The sequence below is a fragment of the Corvus cornix genome, chromosome 1, assembly GCF_000738735.6.
Source record: "Corvus cornix cornix isolate S_Up_H32 chromosome 1, ASM73873v5, whole genome shotgun sequence".
In the NCBI taxonomy this organism is placed as follows: domain Eukaryota; kingdom Metazoa; phylum Chordata; class Aves; order Passeriformes; family Corvidae; genus Corvus; species Corvus cornix.
The window spans coordinates 80,609,167-80,624,957 of record NC_046332.1 but is presented as its reverse complement, the minus strand read 5'-3'; positions in this window follow the sequence as shown (position 1 = coordinate 80,624,957).

Sequence of the window (15,791 nt, the reverse complement as noted above, 5' to 3'; positions counted from 1 at the left end):
CCTTCCTGGTTCCTGGGAGTTAATGTTACAAGTATATCCTGAACTTGAGGCTGCAATTATAAGAACTCCACAACAGGACTTTCTTTCAGGCCCTCTGTTACTGCCTTGCTTTTGCCTTATGTCTTCCACATAATGCCGTGAAAAAATGTAAGAAGCTTCTTCATTCCATTGGTGATTTTATAGACCTCAGTCCTATCTTCTTTTTTAGCTTCTCCTTGGTAGCTGTCCTGCTGTTCTGACTGACCTCACAACCCTTTTGGGTCCCGCTCTACCCTTTTATCAGTGAAAGAGAGTGCCGCATTTACGCTGCGACTGTTCCAGAGGTTTATACAATGGCAGAGTCACGTCTCTCATCTTGTTCTTTATTGTCTTTCTGATAATTTCAACATTCTATTTGTTCTTTAAATTGCTATTCAGCACCAGGCTGACATTTAGAAAACTGTACACAATTTCCTTGTGGAATACTGAAAGCTAATTTAGAGCCAATCACTTTGTGTGTATAATTAGAATGCATTTGGTATTTTTCCCCCTTGAAAATTATTTTGTATTTATCAACAATGAATTTCATTTACCATTTTATTGTCATGAGAGTCATCTGTAGTATTTTGCAGTCAATTTTAGTTTTAACTATGTGAATATATTTTTATTACTAACAAAGCTTGACATCTCATTATTTATTCTGTTTCCCAATAACTTATGAATATGTTTAACAGCAGAAAACCCTGGTAAATAAAATACTAATTCTATTTTCCATTAAAGTTTCCATAAATGAGTGGCAATAGCCAACTCAGATCAATCCTTTCTCTTTAAAATTAGGATTCTTTTTTTCCACAGTGTGGACCATATTACATTTGTCAGCACTGAATTTCTCTTTCTTTTATAGTGTCCAGTCACACAGTACTGTACTGTCCTTTGCCATTCTTCAATCAACTTTCATCTTTGCTACTGTTAATAACTCAGCATCATCAGGGAACTATGTCCTTTGCTATTGACCCTCTCTCCAGGTCAGTTACAAGCTTGTCAAACAGCACAGGCTGCAGCATGGATCACTGTGGCACTACAGTGTTTGACCTCATTGCAAAAGCACTGTTTACTCCCATTTTGTTTCCAGTGTTTATCCAGTTATTTATCCACAGGAAGACCTTCCCCATTATCTCATGACAGATGATATTCTGTCTTATCCTTCTGGTGAAGGGTATTGTTGAAAGCCTTTGGAAACTATATAACATAGATCTCCCTGTTCCAGAGTTGCTGCCTCCAGGACACTGAAATTTTAGCTGCTGCTTTTAATAACTATTCTTGCTTTGATGCAGTTTTCTTTCTTAAAATTAAATATTACTGTGAAAGATTCTGAAGGGACATTTTAATCTTTCAAGAATATTAAAATTTATGTAATTTTCTATTACAAACAGGTTTTTCTCAATGTGGCTGAATGAACAGCTCAGGCCTAAATTAAGAGATGTTTCTTTTCTTGTGAACTTTTAAATTAGGAATGACAATAAGCAGGTATGTATGTTATCTAATTGCTGATTCCCTGCATTGTTCCTTACAGGATATTATCCAGTTTACATGGAGGTAACTGGATTCTCTCTTTGTAGCTATACTTTTGCTTTGAGCTGTTAGATTTTACATTAACATTTCACTTGCAACCTACTTGATTGAGTAGTTGATAGTCTGGTACTATTAAAACTTTGCCTAGTCAAGCCTTCACTTCAGTTATGGGAATACTCTGGTGTTTGAACTCAAAGTATTTACCTTATTTCACCTCTTTAATGTGCAATGTCATGGCTCCATATAACACCTTTACTCTCATTTCAGTACCATTTGTGTCCTGCTATTTCAGTATTTTGCTGACTCTGATCCTGTTTCTGAGATGCCTGTTATGTCATATCTCTCATATAATCGTAAATGTTTCTACTTCATCATTTTTTATCCAACTTTGCATAGAAGTAGGCAAACAGATTATTTCCATCTCTATGTTTCCCTTGAAATTCTCTGCTGAAATGGAACCCTATTTTCTCTCCCTTGAGGAGATAGAGTGGCTCTGGTGGGCAACTGGTATCCAGCCAGGGTCAACTCACCACAAAAATAAATCCATACTTGATATAATGAAAAAAGTACATATGATGGACAAATAAATTTAAAAAAACCAACATATTTTATTCTACCTTGATGGGGAGTTTCCTTCTGTTTCCCTTTTCCCCTTCCTACTACATTTCACAAAGACAGAAAAGAATTCTCACTTCTCAAAAACAAATTTAGAAGATTCATAAAAACTCAAACTCAAAAATATGAATATTATTTTTGACCATTTTTTGGAAAAGAATAAAGGCATATTTAATTTAAATTTATTCAAATTATTTGCTGCCATTATTTTTTCTTTTTTTCTGTTGTCTTCCTAGCTGCCCATCAATATAAAAGCACCTCCAGGTCTACAGCTGAAATCAACATGTAAGTGAGACCTCTGACGTTACTGTCAACCATTTGTCATCTGATCTGAGGTGGTTGGCCATCACAAGTTGCCTCAGCCTAGGAAACATTCTTAATTAGCAGGGCTGTTGCTGGTAGTAGTGGCACTGTGGTAGGGTTTCATTAGACTCCATTGCAATTGTTTGAGACATTCAGTTAAAATTTCTTAGGCGCTTTTTTTTTCTTTTTAAAGGCCTTCTTCCCCATAAAATTATGTGTGGCAAATACCATTTTTGTCTGAAGAGATATATAAGGGAAAGAAGCCAAAAATACTATCTTTGCCTAGTAAATGTTTGGAGATTTATTTGTGAGGGTTTTTTTATATATGAATTCCACAGGATATACATGTTAACTCACATGAAATTTTGTAGACCTTTCTTCCCCAGAACTTCACCTTTTAAATTGTGCTGTAGTGTACAGTCTTGGGAAGTATGGAAAGCATAAGATAATTTTGTCCTTATGAACCTGATTAAAGGCATAGTCAGGTGCTAACACAAAGTCTTGCAATTAAAGTCTGTTAAGTGCAATTTCCAAAGATGTTACCAATTTTGTATTAATATAGAAGGCAAAGGCTTAAGGAACTGGTGTTATCACTTAAAACCAAAAAATATACAGTGAGAAACAGGATGTTTTAAAAATAGGATATAGCAACATTGAAATGTGGATATTTGAACATACTACCTGAAAAAATATTGATAGTAATTCCAGTAGTAAACAAAAAGTTGATGTATTTTCATTAACCCAATACTTAGATCTGGAGATCTAGGACCAGTTTCTTCCTCTGTCTCACAGGATAAGTAATCCATCTCATCTTCTAAGAGAAGAATCCGGTCAGCCTGCTAGAGGATGTTTTGTGATCATGCTTTTTCAGTCTCAAATGTAAGTATTATACCACTGTGTGTTAAGAAATGTAAATAATGACATGGTCTGCTACTTTGGACGTACAGTTGCCTTCTTACTCTGAAACCAGCAAAGAACATATCTAAACTTAGCTCTTGCCCATCCCCAGTGAGAGCTTTAACCACAGGAATATAATAAATTTGGTATCAGCTCCTTAGCATCTCTTGCAAACAGAGCTCTTCTTCAAGTAATTTTTTTAAGTACTTTTTAGATCAATGAGACAATTACTCTACATCTTAATGTTTATGACAGTCACTTTCAGGGTGATTCCAATACCTGCTCTGATATTAAAATAATTTGCACAGGAAGAATACTAAGCAAATTTCCACCCAAAAAACCCCACCTCTTTTCCTTTTTTGTGCTAATGGATAGTTGTTCATTCAACCTGCTGCAGAATAAGTGTTCTAGGTAGAAGGATTTTCAGATATAGGATCATGTTCTCTATATCACTGGCAAGTTTTCACGGCTGAGATGCTAAATAGAGAGTCACTACAGTCAGTTGTGTAAGACTTAACTTTATTTCTTCAGCCTTACTTCTAAGGCACTGAAACGAAAACGGTTCTACAAAGTGATGCAGAGAATTGAAACATATTCTTTTTTCATTTGAGGCAAATCCTTTTGATGAAAATGGCCCAAAGCAGAGAAAATTCAGATTTCCTCAAAGGTGAATGTTCAAGGATAAAATATTCATCCAATTTCAGTGAAGAAACACTAAGTATGCATAATTGCTTTGCTCTGCTGACTTCCTTTTCCATAGGCCCTGCAACTCAGATCTATGTAAGCACTTTATCAGGGATTCCCTGGGCAGGGCTAGTCTGGACTGAGTGGGGCGGTCTTATAATAATTCTTCAAGTCCTCATGGAGCAGAACCACTGCAGCCCTGGGCTGCATTATTACCTCCTTGTCAGTTTGACGGTCCTGGTGGAAGAATGACTTGAATTTTCTTTGCTCTGCCTCTAGGCACCCCATCTCTGACTTGGCTTTCATATTTATCAAGTGGTATCAGCAGTCTTGGGGGAAAAGGAGAATATGTCGTGAAGGCAACTGTCTATCTCATCCAGAGACGACATAATAAAATTCATCATTTTTTTTAGGCATCAATCTCCAGAGTATGCGGTTGCCCGTAGTCAGTAATTTTTGAGGTGTCTCCCTTTTGTTAGCATGAATTGCTGGTACATACATCAGTAGATAGGTCAGTGAAAATCAGAAGTGAATACCTAATCAATACTAGTTGAAAGAGAGATGTGTGTTTGAAATTTCAACTCAAGCTTTGATTTTTTAAAAAAATCTTTGAATAATTCCTTAGTTAAGATCTGCAAAAGTCTTTCTTGCAAGCAGAGATGATAATCACATAAACCTAAAAATTTAGGTAGAGCAAGACAAAATTCTTTCCTAAGAAAGCCATGAAAAAGAGAAAACTGGACATTTTCTTTACTGAGGTCACTTTTTTCTCTACATTTACTGTCTATTTATAAAAATAATTATATTCTCAGCGTAATCAAAGGGTTTCAGAATTAACACTCTCAGTTTTGTGGACTATGAAGACACACTGCCAAAAAGGTCTGGACAGAGGAACTTTCAATGCTGGCAAAAAAGTACATGTGAGATTTATGGATTACAAAGGGAGCATGTAAATGCATAATCATACTTACTGTTTCTCTATTATACCCAGCCAAAGCCACTAAGAATGTAATCTCATTAGGTTTAAATTGACTACACATTGCTTTGGCAATATTTGTAAAACTCTATGGTTTGGTAATTAAGGAAATGGAAGAAGTGAGTTAATAAACTCTCTAGTTTTAATTGAATATAATTTTAATTATAAGACAATAGCCATACTTTTAGGAAAATAAATATTTGAATACCCTCACAAGGTAATACAGTACTGAGTATTTCACATTGATTTCATGTCTAATACAGCTGCACTCATGTGATTCTGTAATTCACTTGTCCTTCTTAGTGAAATAGTTACTATATAGCCCTTGTAGGAGCCAGGAAGAAATTTATGATGAACACCATAGTAAGAGCTTAACAGAATAACAGAAAGTAAATGGAGATTAAACAAAATCGAAGGAAAAGCTTCATATCTTTTCTTAGCATTTAGAAGTAATGACGGAACCACAGAAAAATTCCTTAGCAGATGGCAAGTCATCTTAATCAAGTAAATTAACGGATCAAGCATTAAAAAAATAAAGTGGTGGGTTATTTGACACACACTGTAATTATATTGGACATATTGCTTTCAATAAACGTTAAAGGACAAATTAACATTACAGTTGTGCCAACTATGCTTCTAAATCTGCTTTTGGAGCTTATAATTAAAATCCTAAATTATTACTGCAGCAAATTAACACTTTTAATAGGATTCAAACATTAGAATCATCAGTATTTGCTTTTATTTCCCCCCCAAAAAAGACTTTCAAAAAATACAAATCTAAACAATACAGCACTTCTGCAAGTACTAAAAGGCTAGATGGCATAAAATTGTATCTTTTAACACACATATTCCAAAACTACAGCTTTTAAATAGTATGATACTGTCATCTATTACAGTATTATATAATATTCTATTACAGTTATAAAATTGTACAGAGTAAAGACACAATTTATTTTTTAGTCTTTGCATTTCAAAAGATTTCCTACCATAAAACTTAAGGTGATCTTATATATTTGTTTTTATGAGGATCAGATCTGAAAACTGAACACAAAGGAGTCTCTCTGTTGAATTCCAAGAGAAGTGAACCAGATTAAGTTTGTTTATTATTTCCAAACGACTATGTCTTTCTCCTTCAACCTGGGCACCTTCATATCCCTTCCTGTAATTATTTCCGTCTTATTCTGATCTTTACCTATGTCTCTGAAACTAGAATCTGTTTAGAGTTGTTTTTTTTATTTCTCTAGAAAATGAAGAGCCTAAGTAAATTGAAATTGTAGCAATATTTAAAACACACAACTGAGTGTTTTAAAAACTCAGTTTGTACTGAAAGAATCAAAGATTTTTCAGAAGACAAATTTTCCATCACTGTGGTGTCTGACAGTTTTCTCCTCCATTCCAGCAATTTTTGCTGCTTAAACCAGGATTGAAGGACATTATAACCCTGTTAATTGAACTGAAAAAGTTTTAGTTTACTTAAAACTCCATGTGCTTAGTTCCAGCATTAACTTCTTCTTCTTTTCCTGTTTTTCCCCAAAGAGTTAAAGTATATGAGATATGAATACTTAACTGTCTATTTGTGCTTCTTGATCTATCCCATTAATTCAAAGTTCCAGTTTATTTCCTGTGAAGCCTTCAAATATGAAATCACACTATAACAAGTTGCATTTTCCAGTAACTATCCTGTTAACATCCCTACAGCATTTCCTAAAATAAGCTGATATTTTGTATGGAAGCTTTGGTGGCTTGACATAAATCTCATAGAAAATATTAGACTGCTTGCATGTTATGAGACACTTCTGCTTACTGAAATGGTTGTGGTGATACGCTACAGAAGTTTTTGGAAGCGCAAAGGCAACAATTGGAGATCTCACTTAAAATAATAAATAATAATATTATTATTTTTAATCCAGTGACCAGGATTAATTCACCTCCCTCACCATCCCTATTCACTAAATTTAAAAGAAAAAAAAAACAAACTTATAATTTAAGTTATGTGAGCCAGGCAATGACAACAGAGGGTCACTTTTGATTTCTGTCCTTACAGGAATATTCCAAGACTGTGCTTTAACCAGATAGCGGGGTTTTGTGATATTAAAATGCTTTTGAGTAATGCTTGGTTTCAAAAGCCTTCTAAAATAAATTTTCAATGATTTGAAAAATCTATTTCAGGTTTCTGTGTATGTGCTAAATTTAGTCATATACACTCAATCTGAGAAAATAGATTATCAATTATAGATATACTTGAATCATTGCAGAATTAGGACCTTATTATCTTCTTTCTTAATAAACATGTAGTCTAATAAGAATAATCCAAAGTTCACCATTTTACCAAGGTAATCAAAGTTATCAACATTTTTCATTGTGAGGACCACTATCTTGTATTGTTTACAATAAACTGGAATAAATTTTTAGTCTCTCCCCAGAATTTTTAGAAATACTTTTCTCATCTTCACTTGAATAATGTTTAACTTCAGCCTTAAAGGAGATACTGCCATTTCCATAGTTCAAAATCTTGTAGTACCATATGGGAAGTCTTATACTTCTGCTATACTTAAATAGTCATTATCTTCTTGCAGTAATTATATCCAAATATAAAGCAAGTACTACACAGCTTTAATGATGTATAACCCATCTCATTTTAGCATACCATTGTAGGGATTTTTTATGGCACTCTTAATGATATGTTGTAACAGATTACCATACTTAATTTACAATAATAAATTCATTTAATGAATATTCATGTGACCTCTTTAAATGCTTTACAGTAGACCTTTGTTTTCAATATACTCATTCAACAATTTAAGTCTCAGAAACTATGACACACCTTTTTTATCATCCAAAGATTGCAATGTTGTACATTGGGTTATGCAGGGCTGGTGATGTTATGTGAATTTCTTGTGAAAGCATCTCACAGAAACCAAGGATTATAAATAAACTGGTTAAATATTTTATAATTAAGATCAAGATAACATATTCTTGGAAAAAAAACCTAGTCCCACTGAACTGAATTGTTTTCAACAAACTTGAGCAAGAAGCAGATCTTATTTAAATAGATATCCATTCTGGTTCAATAAATTGGTGTATCATTGGTTCCTTCATTCTATGTGTTTATTTCATTACAGTAAAACAATTAATAAACATATATAACTAAGAACTAATACAATACAATACAAATTTTATACTTACATATACATGTCAATCATCTACATTATGCAAGATATAAATATATGTGGAATGTTTCTATATTTAAAATATCTTTGGTTTTCATATACTTTGAATAACAGAAACACTGTAGGTGAACAAATTTTCATTTCTTACTAATTTTGTATTGTCATGGCAAGAGAATGATAAGGCTTGCTATTGTTTTTAAATCATAAACAACAAATAAAAGGTTTCCTGTTATATTTGGGGCAGCTTTAAATTCTGCCTTAATTAGTCTATTCTCTAAAGCTATTTAGTAGGAAGACAAGTTTTCTGTTACATTTGCTATAACTTGAACTCTTTTTGTGGCCCCACCAGACCAGAAAAGACAGCAGATCTATGAGAACAGAAAAGTCAGAGGCTCAGACTCAAGATTTTTCTACACCAGCTTCTCTAATTTGAGGCTCTGTCTTCTACCAAGCCCTGAATTTTCATGAAATTTTAAGTTTTAATTTGGTTTGTCCAGTTTATTATTTTCCTGTATTTTACCCTTCTGTCACACAGTAGTGAGGATGGATTCGGTTTTCACGTGAGAACTGACAGGTAAGCAGAAAAACAGGGCCTTTGCATAAACTCATGTTCTTAGGAAACCAAATTAAAATCCTTTTTGATGACAAGTAAGGGAACATTATGTTCAGTAACAGTCACTGAGTCTAGGTTTCCCAGAAAACCAAACTACAGCTTAAACTCATAATACTTTCCATGATCAAATAACTTTCTTAATTATGATTGTACCATTTCCTCTCAAATATTAGAGTAGCTTATTAACACAGAAACAAACAAAAAAGGCATATATATCCTCATGTTGCGAGGTGTGACCTTAATGGGGGTTAATTATTTCTCCTAAATCTTATTCTACATTTCCTTGGCCTTCTCTTTAACTTGGAAAGAAATGGCTTTATTCTATAGACATACTTTCATGGAAATAAATTCCACTGTGTCTTTTCTTCTGAGTTTGCAAAATGATGAAATACTGAGCAGATAATGTAAAAATGTGTATTTCATTTGTATCCACTACTTTGGTTTTGGACTGTTCATCCTCCCTGCCAATTTTCCCTGTAATTAATATTTGACATCTGGAATCTGAAAATATGATTTATTTTACTCTATATATACAGACCTGGCCTGAACTGATGTGTACACGAGTGATGCACCCATCCCAGGATGTGGGTTCCCTGATCATCATGATTAAGGACCTGTTTTAAGCATGTCATGGAAAAGTTACAAGATATTTTTCCATGAAACCAAGCTAAGTGATATTTAAAAAGTGGGCTTCAGTCTTGTAATATGGAGTTGGGGAGGGTTCAAGGCAGACAACTGGTCTTATCATATGTGGAAACACCTTTAGTCCTTCAGATGAGATGCAGTCATAAAGTGGTCTAAGATACTTTCCCAAAACCAAATCTTAAATACTGCATGGAATACTTAAATATACATCCAGATTTAAACATAAGCCAATTTGTTAAGGCTCACTCTGTTCTAGTACATGAAACAGACAATTAATTGTTGCTTATTTATATTTATATTGCTTATTTATATTTTCTACATATTATTTTTTATTTATTTATTCACTCATAAATCAAATTATTAATATGGCTTGTTTTGTTTTAGAACTCCTGCAACAAATAATTTTTAAAAAGGCACTTGCTTATTTTCATATTTATCATTTAAGGTTATCTGTAAGAAAGAAGAGTGTCTATTTAAAGTCTTTATTTCGTTTTTCTTTTTTGTCTCTTCCGTTCTAGGTCACTTTGTTCAGAATAAGCAATGTAATTAAAAAATCACAACCAGTAAGCAAGAAGGAAAATTATCAGAAACACGATTTATACACCATGGTTCAGATTCCTCATCATTATCTGATGAATTATACATATTTATGATAGTGATGGGAGGAAAAATATACCAAAATATCTTTACTGATAAAAGGCCTTTGAATAGAATTGTCACTAATAACTAAGAAATCAGATGTGTCTATAAAAAGTTTTGGGTTTTTTTATTCTTACTATAATACAATTTTTTTGTAGTTTTGTTTTTATTGCGGTTTTTTTTTTACTTTTTCCTTTTCCTCAGAGTTTCCTCAGGAGATTTTGAGAAATAAGGTTTTCTCTGAACCTCTTGAAACAACAAAAAAAGATAAGAACCTTCCTTATTACTGTGTTTTGTACACAACACAAATGTATGTATCTATCAGATTTCTTTACAACTCAACATTGTTGAAGTCTTTTAGAAATAAAAGAACCAGTCCTGCATTTGTGGTGCATACAGAGCACAATATGATAACACAGCAAAGTATTTCACACTGTCATACTCAAGCCAAGCATAATCAGTGTAATCGTCATAATAAACCATTAATAACCATTAACTACCATAGCTCATTAAAGTTGCATGAAATCTCAACTTATGACCTGGTATTCTGTCTTTGAGTTTATTTTCCTTAAATAGCTTGCTTTCACAGGATGAAAGTAAAATTAGGGGTCTTAATGCAACTGAATACGAAAGGCAAATAAGTGCTTAGAACTGTTTAGCCGGGATGTTTCCAAATGCTTCCAGCTTGGGCTTCTGAAATCATTTACAGAACTTCATATTTGGAATTTTATTTTTAAATAATTGTACATTTTTTTTCCTGAAGAAGACAAAAACATTTTTCATTACATTTAGGCAAGAATATGAAATATGTTTTCAAATGTTTTCACTAAGCTTTCAAAGAAATTTTAAACTTGATTTTTAGTACATACATTAAAGGATTTCACCTATTCCTGAAATCTCTGTGAGACATGAAAACACTTCAGGTGTCATTCCAATCATCAAGACTTATTCATTTTCTTGTGTATGGATGTGTTACTCTGCAGTATAAAATACAAACAGAGATGCAGAGAAATCAAATTTCCTGCTAAATATACTTTGATAGATTCAGAAATAAGTTGAATTTATTTAAGCTTGGAAAGAATTGTCCTGCCAGATTTGAATATAACAGGACAATGTAATGCTTCAGTGCCCCTGAGATTGAGAAAGTTTCTCTTTTCTGAAAACCTAACCTTAAAACAAATGTGGTCAATAATTTTCTATACAGAAATCATTAAAGGACCAAAAACATCCTGTGTTGACAAGCATTAGCAACAAATATCAAACCTAAAACAGGAAAGTGATTTCAGAAATGCAGCTCTCCAAGACACTATTTAGTTCAATTTTATTGAACAGGCTTTCTATCAACCTAGCATGATTTTATTTCCTGCATTTATCAGCAGACTGACAAAGGTAGATACGTGACAAAGATAGAATAAATTTTCTCTAGAAAAAGGCCTGTGAAGAAAATTTCTGTAACATTTCATGTACTGATTTTCTTGTTTTTATTTTAGGGTCTTTCAATTTCAGAAAGGTGAGCTGCAGAGCTTTAAATTCACTAACTGACATATTTTTGACAGATTAATAATGATAAGGTATAACGCAATATTATTTACAATTACTTAGTATGCTGGTTTTGGCTGAGATAGAGTTAATTTTCTTCACAGTAGCTGGTGTGGGGCTGAGCTTTGGATTTGTGATGGAAACAGTGTCGATAATACAAGCATGCTTTAGCTGAGCAGCGTGTGAACACAGTCAAGGCCTTTTCTGCTTTTCCCACTGCTATGCTACTGAGCAAGCTGGGGATGCACAAGGAGTCGGGAGAGGGGACGGCCAGGACATCTGATCCGAACTGACCAGATACCATCTCTTACCATCATTATGCTCATCATATAGAACTGGGGGAAGAAGAGGGAAGGGGATGACTTTTAGAGTGATAGCATTTCTCTTCTCAAGTCACTGTTACATGTGATGGAGACTGGCTTGCTGGAGATGGCCGAACACCTGCCTGGCCATGGGAAGTGGTGAATAAATTCCTTGTTTTGCTCTTCTTGTGTGTGTAACTTTTACTTTATCTATTAAACTGTCTATATCAACCCAAGAGTTTTCTCACTTTTACACTTCCTCCACTACAGGGGGAGAGAGAAAGCAGCTGAGGTTTAGTTTGCTGGCTGGGGTTAAACTATGACTCTTAGCAAAATTATTCTTCACTCAGATCCACTGTGGTTCAGATAGGAAGCAATAAAAACAATAGATATAATGCAATGATATGAACCCAATCTTCCATCTATCTAAGTAATTGCCAAACTCTTGAAGTCTCTTGTTTAAAATCTGTCATGTCTTAACATTTATAATACCATGTCTATCTGTCCCACTGTCTGCTTTCCAGGCTTGGAGTAGCCAAGTCTCTTTATAATCTTATTCATGTAAAACATAACATTTATTTCCAATTCCAAATATAGTGCCAGAATGGCTGCAACTCTTTTCCCCTATGGTACACTTGAAAATTCATGACCTTTTACATAAAACCAAATAAGCTATTTCTACAGCATGGGACAGATAGAATGCTTTTCAAAAAAGGTCCCCAAATTAATAAACTTTGAGCTGCGCATTTTTGTGTTGCCTACAAATATTTTAATAAGCAAAGATAAAGTTCAAGTCTTTGCCCACAAAGTGCTAGCAGCACCCTATAGAAAGCTGGAGTTATGAGGTTATTCATAGTTCAACATGGGGTTACTCTATTCTTATTTAAGAAAAACCAAACAAGCTCTGAAGAGCATTTTTTTTCCTTTAGGAAAAACTGAAGTCTATGACATATATGAACACTGCAATGAATACTGCAGTTGCAATTTTAGATAATGGAAAAGGGTATAGGATATTCAGATAAATTGATGCAGAGTTGTGTTTTTGTCAGATATAGTTCACAAGAAAAAGCATACTTTTCTTCATGCTAGACTGCTTTATACTTTGCTAAACATCACTTCTAGCTGTGTCTGCTCCAGAAATGGAACTGTCTCTAGAGAGTCACAGATAATATAATGCAAGTCTAGACACAGATACTATTTTTCAAACTGCAAATCTACATACAGGAGTCATATATTAAGTAAGGTAAATTAATAAGCTAAATATTTGAAACTGCATAAAATTTGGCGTTTTTCTTTAAAAATAAAAAGGTGGTTTTTTTCCCTAAACGAAGAAACGAATGGAAAGAGCAAGTGGTTACATGAGATGCTAAAAAATGTCATGCTGTAACTGATAAAGAAGAACAACCTGAATTTTCAACCCCAGACAACTTGTGTATTTAATTTTAACAGTGAAATTCAGGACCATCTAAGTCATGCTGAGCAGAGACAAAAATCAATTGGTTTTAAGCTCTGTTCTACAGAGGGTGGCCTGTACCACTTCTGAATTTTCAGATCTGTGCAGGCTTTAGGCTGATCTCAAGAAAACAGCTAGCAAGTAAAATATTTTAATTAAAAATAATAATTGTAACTACTCATAAGCAGCCTGAAATAACAGCCAGTATCACCATGCTGTTACTCATACACTGCAAATATCTTACATTGAAATGCATGATTTAAGAGATAGCTATTGGTCTTAATAAGGAATTTGTAAAAATCAACAATTAAAATGTCTATATTACATTTATCTGATTGTAACAGGAAAATATTTCTCCTTTTGCACTTTGAAATTACAATATTATTTACTCTTATTACTCCAACTTTTTAATCTTCCTCTAGCACACATAAACCCCTCACTAACTCAACAAGTTGCTTTCTGATTGTATTCTCAGTGCTGTTTTCTCCCACAACTTTTTCACCCTGTCCTGATTAATACATTTAGAATTTCTCATTCTGAAGTTTTTAAAATCATAAAGTTAATGGATTCAAGGACAGCAGGACCAGGACAGTGATCTTCCCCCTGTACTCGGCACTGGTGAGGCCTCACCTGGAATTCTGTGTTCAGTTTTGGGCCCTTCACTACGAGAAAGACACTGAGGTGCTGGAGTGAGTCCAGAGAAGGGCAACTGAGCTGGGGAAATGTCTGGAGCACAAGTTCTATGACGAGCTGGGTTTGTTTAGTCTGGAGAAAGGGAGGCTCAGGCAGTACCTTGTCACTCTCTACAACTACCTGAAAGGAGGCTGTAGCCAGCGGGGTTAGGTCTCTTCTCCAAGGCAACCAGCAACAGGCCAAGAGGAAATGGCCTCAAGCTCGGGCTGGACATCAGGAGGAATTTCTCCACTGGCAGGGGGGTTAAGCATTGGAACAGGCTGCCCAGGGAGGTTGTGGAGTCACCATCTCTGGAAGCATTCAAGAAAAAACTGGACATGGCATTCAGTGCTATGGTTCAGTTGGTATGGCAGTGTTTGGTCAAAGGTTGGACACAATGATCTTAGACATCTTTTCCAACCTTAATGATTCTATGATTCTTAGATGCTTCTGAAAACAATTATTCTAAAGGACAGAAGGAACTATTTTAAGAGCTCCCTCAGTGTTTCCCATGTTCATCCAGCATCAGCAACCGTCAAGTACTGAAGGTTCCCCAGTGAAATCTCAAGATACTCTCTTTATAATATCCACATCTTCAGGCATTCTGGAGAAAGTGTAAGCACATTTATTTATATTCCCAATGCAATTTAACAGAAAGTAAGCAGTTTCTTTTGCTGCAAAATATTTGAAAATTATGTTAAAATTGCTAGTAAAATGAATAAAAATAAGAAAAACCTTCTAGAAATTGTACGGGATCTTTAATGGGTAATACTTTCTATTAACTTGTATTGTTTTATTTTCCAGTAATTCTGGTTTTGTTTAGTGTTGGTAGGGTTTTTTTGTTGTTGTTTTCTTTTTTTTTTTTGTGTGGTGGGAAAGCTTTGTGATGGTTTTTGTTTTTTTTCCTACCAGTATGTTGTCCAAGATACAAGGGGAAAAAATCTACTGGGAAAACTTATGATACAGGAATCCATTTTGTAGTTTTCTGCTCTATTGTTCGTATCTTTTTGGGGTTTTTTTGCTTTCTACCCTTTCAGGTATTTGAGCAGTTCAGATAATGTTTAGACATGATCAATTAAATCGTAAAAAGAGATTCTACAACCAGCTAATATTAGTGTTTAATATATCACCCAAGTGATAAAACGCAAGTGATTTCCATGTTAGGTTGACATAAAAATGCAGGCAATTCATCTCATTAGAAACAGTGGCCAAGAGAAATTGGTTTTGGACTTTATTACTCTCCATATTCTGCAACTGTATCTACTTCCACAGTACTAGGCTACCTCTGGTGAGGAGTTTGGCTTAAAAATTTGAATTGGGAAAGGAAAAAGCCATCTGCATGTGTCTTCAGGGCTGTGTTGCATAAAAGCTCAAGGACTAATAACAGGCTATAGCTTAATTTAAAAATGCATGAGACAAACGAATTATAGAAGTTGATTCTACTTTTGTGAAGTTCTCTGTGAGAGCCAGAACTTAGACTATCTTTCTGCCTCTTTCTATCTTATGACTGAATGGGCAGGTTATTGTGGTTAGGAAGAGCACTCCACATCCAATTTGAAAAGCAGGCGTCATCCAAAATTTCTTAAACACACTAAAGATAAATTTAAAAGTGCCTGGACCTAGACATGAAGTTCAATGACTTTGAAATAATATTTTTAAAACAATAGTCAAGTGTATGATATGATAAAAAATACCATAGAACAGCTAAAAGTCTGTATTAAAAGTTTGCTCA